This window comes from Coffea eugenioides, chromosome 11, assembly GCF_003713205.1.
Source record: "Coffea eugenioides isolate CCC68of chromosome 11, Ceug_1.0, whole genome shotgun sequence".
In the NCBI taxonomy this organism is placed as follows: Eukaryota; Viridiplantae; Streptophyta; class Magnoliopsida; order Gentianales; family Rubiaceae; genus Coffea; species Coffea eugenioides.
The window spans coordinates 21,520,388-21,525,355 of record NC_040045.1 but is presented as its reverse complement, the minus strand read 5'-3'; the positions used below and the strand labels follow the sequence as shown (position 1 = coordinate 21,525,355).

Genomic DNA, 4,968 nt, shown 5'->3' with positions numbered 1-4,968 from the left:
TTAGACATTTTTTGACTCTCTTAACATTATATATGTTAGAATTATTAGACAAGAGAGAACTTAGTCATTAGGAAGAGTTTACATCAGATTTTAGCTCTAGAGTTTAGTGTTAGTCTTTTCTTGTTCTTTCTAACAAGAACTTGTGAGAACAATTGGAGATTTCATTGTACAACTCGCTTTTGCTGAAGAAATAGAAGATCATTGGGTACTTGTTCATCATCTTGGCTAAGCTTTCTTTATCTATCTTTTTTACTTGTGATTCAATATGTGTTTATACAATGAAACTATGCACTTTCTAGTTATATATCATATGCGTAGCTAAATTTCTAGATCTAGGAAGTAGATGAAACTTATAACTATTTGATATGAGTTGAATATGATTTACACTTACTACCTCTTGTATTAACTAGTTCATTTATATATGCTTATCATTTGTTGTTGCTTGATCACCAATAGCAAGTCTTTAGTTGTTATTATTCAATGAAAATTGATAATAATGATGGACCAACATAAATAGAGTTTAAGGATAGACTCATGAGAATAGAGGTACACTTAAGTGGATTATCTTTGTATTTCATGAAGAATAAAGAGTAGATCAAGTGATTCACTATAAGAATAGGAAAAACTAGACTATTCCAAACCACTACATCATGAGAATGATTTTTGGTAAATATATAAATAAATCTCTAGTTAAACAAGAGTAGTAATAAGAGGTAAATCTATTTATTTGTATCTTTAATGCCATAAGTGGACTCTATTTTCCTAGATTCAAGTGTTTAGTGACAATTCTCTATTGTTTACTTGCAAGTTATTTAGTTGATTTAGTGAGATATTTAGTATTGTGATTTTAATTGCTTTTATTGATAAGTTAGTCTAAATAATAGAGCAAGTGAAGGACCTAGTACTTGTAAAAGTTGCTCCCTGTGGGATCGATCCGATATATGCCTTAAACTATTATTTGACCTGTATGCTTGCAGTCAAACGAGTATATTTTGGAATTAAACTTATACTTATATCAAGAATCTGTCAAGCTTTTGGCGCCGTTGTCGAGGAGTGACAATATTAGGGTCTAATAAGTTTTATTAATTTAGACATTTTCTTTATTAGTTAGTTGAACTTTGTTTATAGATAAGTTATAATATTTATTTATTTTTGTGAAATAATTACTACATTATATCTTTTCTTCTTATTTGTAGTGTATGTATCGAATTTTACGGATAGTTGCACCTTTTGATCCGGAAATTAAAAGGACACTATGTAGACAAAGAAGGCACTCACCACAACAAGAGGAAGAAGAAATTCAGCACATAAAGAGAATCACTATAGAGTTGTCTTTTGAAGGAAAAATGGCGAAAAATGAAGCAAATAGATGAGCTCTTAGAGATTTTGCTCTATCGGGGACACAAGGATTACAAACAAGTATAGCATGGCCGATGGTAAATACTAATAATTTTGAGATTAAACCATCACTCATTCAAATGGTTCAACAATCTCAATTTGGAGGTAATACCGTAGAGGATCCTAATGCATACTTAGCCACATTTTTGGAGATATGTGATACTATTAAAATGAATGGAATTAGTGACGATGCTATAAGGCTAAGGTTGTTCCCATTTTCTTTAAGAGATAAGCCAAAATTTGGGTATATTCTCATGCTGCTAATATTTTCATTACTTGAGATGGTTTATCTAAGGCATTCTTGAATAAAAACTTTCCACTGGGTAAAACGGTTAAATTTAGAATGGACATTACTAGTTTTAGCCAACAAGAAGGTGGATCATTATATGAAGCGTGGGAAAGATTTAGAGATTCGTTTCGAAAATATCCACACCATGGACTTCTCGAATGGCGAATTGTACAAATTTATAATAATGGTTTATCTTTCTCTACTAAAACTACTATTGATGCAGCCGCAAGTGGAGTTTTAAAGGGTAAATCACACCAAAAAACTCAAAACTTGATAGAGAAGATGGGGGCAAACAATTACCAATGGGCAAATGAGCGAGATAGTTCTTGTGACGACTTGAAAATTTGCTTATATTTTCTTATAATTTCCTCTTATTTTGTATCAATTATTTTATAATTCCTTTACTACTAATTTTATTCTCTCAATAGTTGTAATATAAAATAGAATCGAGAGTTTTACTTTTACTTTTATAGTTAGAGCAAACTAGGGTTTTGCGCATTTCGGTAGTGTGATCACTTGGCGAGGTGTGTGTACTGAATTTGGGGTATAAGAGTGAGTATTTGGTAAGAGGAAGTGTGTGATTTGAAGTGCTTAAAAATAAGTTAGTGAATTATAAGTTAAAACAAAAGTACGAGAGATTTAAGAAAATAGGGTTGAATCGACGTGCACCGTTTGTTACCGAGTGAGTACACCACTTGACCAATACTTTCTTACCCTAATCTCCTTGTTTTTATTTCATCTAATTTTTCCTAAATTAACCGTTAAGTCAGCCACCATTTTTTACCAACGAAAAAGAAGAAAAGAAAAAAAGGGAAAAGAATCTTGATTGTCAAGTGTTGGCAATCAAAGCAATGGTTGACCAAGACATTTTCCTTTCTTCTTATCTTCCATTTTGGCTAACATTCCTCCATTATTTCTTCATGTTGGCCGAAAATTGGGAGAGAAAAACAAGAGAGGAGAACTTCCAATTCCAACCTTGTTATTAGCCTTGTTTGAGTTAAATCACAAAAACCAAACCGATTAAACTTGCATCTTGGTGCTTAGGAAGCTAGGAGTGGTGAAATTCTTGGGAGAAATTGCTTGGTTCCTCACTTTCAAGAAGGTTTTGGAAGGTATAAGTTCATCCACTTCTTGTCTCTATCTTAATCTTGCTAAATATGCTATAGAAGCTTTGAATCTTGGAATATTATGGATGATTTTCTAGTTTTGGATTGTTTAGTGAAAATTTCAGCTAGGGTTTATATTTTTCAGCTTTAATTATGTTGTTTAACTAGCAAATATTGGTATTGAGCTTGGATATGGAATTTGTGAGGCAATAAATGGTATGATTGTGACTTTTTAGCATTAAAAGATGAATTTCCAGCTTTGATGAGAAAATTCCAGTTTTAGTAGTGGTTGAAGATTTGCTAGAAATGAGTTATATTTAGATGTGTTTTAGCCTAGATAAAGAGCTATCATGATATGTTTATTGGTGGTGTTTGAATTGGGTTGATTTGGGAAAAAACATGAAGCCTTAAATGGCTGGAAAATTGGACAAATACAAAGGGTATGCTGTCCAAATTTTCATTCGAGAGATAAATGAGTGAACTTGGAACTTGAGCGGTGATTCGTGGTCGAATTGAACTTCGGTTGTTTAGAGTATTGCAGTTTCTTTTAGTAAAGGTATATAAGCTAAATTTTTTGCCAAAACTCGTACCTTTAAAAGGCGAAAGTAGTGACCACTTTAAATACGATTTTTTAGTTTTTAATGCCAAGTTGTGAACTTATAAGTGTTAATCGCTTTTTTATCGAAACCAAAAGAGCGAGCATGAATTTTCTAGGGTTTAATATGTAAAATGAGTACTACTTAAATAAGTTTTATTTACTTGATTTTCTTTAAGTGAAACCCCTATATTTTGAACCCTATTTGATTGCAAACTGTTAAACGGTATTCTATCACAGATTTGGACTCCAACCAAGGAGTTGAACTTGAGCGTTGTTTTGAAAAATAATAACTCATTGGTGAGTGTTTTCCAAAGCATGATTGAGCTTGATCTTTGAATGAAATAATTTGCTAATGCGATTGAATAATACTTGACTTGTTTGGATGAGGTGAGGGTGTACTTTATCGCACTCGTCCTCCCCTTCTTGATTGATCTCGTACTTGCTTGAGTTTCATTGACTTGTACTTGTATTGGTGCTTGCGTTTGACTTGTAAGTGTTGAGCGGTAGCATGTACCACACTCAATCCTAGTGGGATGTACCACTCATCCCGTCTTACTACTTTTATCCTCACCCTATTGGTTAGTCAGTCGAATCGAGCCAGTAAGGGCTTGGTCGAGGAGACTGGCGAACCATAGGTATTGTTTATTGTATAATCCTTTGGATATGGTCCACTGGATTCGGTATACTCGAGTATTACCATTACTCTTACTTTGGAGTTCGGGCCCAGTAAGGGGGTTGATTGGTGGATGAAAATTGGTGTAAAGTGGAGATCTATGGTCATGGTTTTACTTCTTTAAATGTTGACGGAGTGTCAACGGGTTCAGATCAAGTAATGCAACGGGAATTTGCCTCTTGAAAGTCATCTGTATCCTTATACTTGGAAATGATTGTTACTTGTAGTGTTATTATTTCTCTTATGAACTTTTACGCCTGCTCATTTTGAGATTTCAAGTTTTACAAAATGACCAACTTGCTACTTGGGTCTGCATGAAGTTTTGGAACCTTACTGAGCTTTGGCTCACTCTATTAGTTTTTGTTTTCCTTACAAGGGGTACGAGCATAGGCGTGAAGCTGGAAAGGCTAATTTTGTCTAGACTTTTAACGTTTCTAATTCTTCTAGCGCTTGTGCTCGATTAGAGTTAGAAGTGCAACTAGAACTTGAATCTCTTGTTATATTCGGATATGTATGAATGCTTGAGATAGAAATGAATGTACATGTACGTTCAAAGTTTGGGAACTGTTGTTTCCTTTACTTTTGAGGTTGTAACTTGTTTTCTTGAAGTGAGTGAGTGAATCTTGGCGAGAACTAGGCAGGCGGTCCGCTAAACCCTGAGATAAGCCCTAGGGCGAGATGAGATCATCACAGGTGGTATTAGAGCCTAGATTTGAATTGGTCTGGACTGATTGAGTGACTTGTACTTGATATGGCTTACATACGAACATCTAACTGTGAAACCCAGAGAGTCGGTGGTAAACTTGGCTTTGCTTGTTTAACTTGCTTATTCTCTTGATACTACTTGGAATGTAGGAAATGGAAGGAAATGACGAGAACGAGAATGCCGAGCAACCCCGTCGAG

The 4,968-nt window shown here is 34.2% G+C and overlaps 1 non-coding gene across 1 annotated transcript; it reads right to left on the bottom strand.

Annotated features, from left to right (window-relative positions):
• Positions 1–1,732: 1,732 nt before the first annotated feature.
• On the bottom strand, positions 1,733–1,839 carry LOC113754667. The gene has a single exon (XR_003465344.1). It is a non-coding gene; the product is annotated as a small nucleolar RNA R71 (small nucleolar RNA).
• Between the last annotated feature and the right edge of the window lie 3,129 nt (positions 1,840–4,968).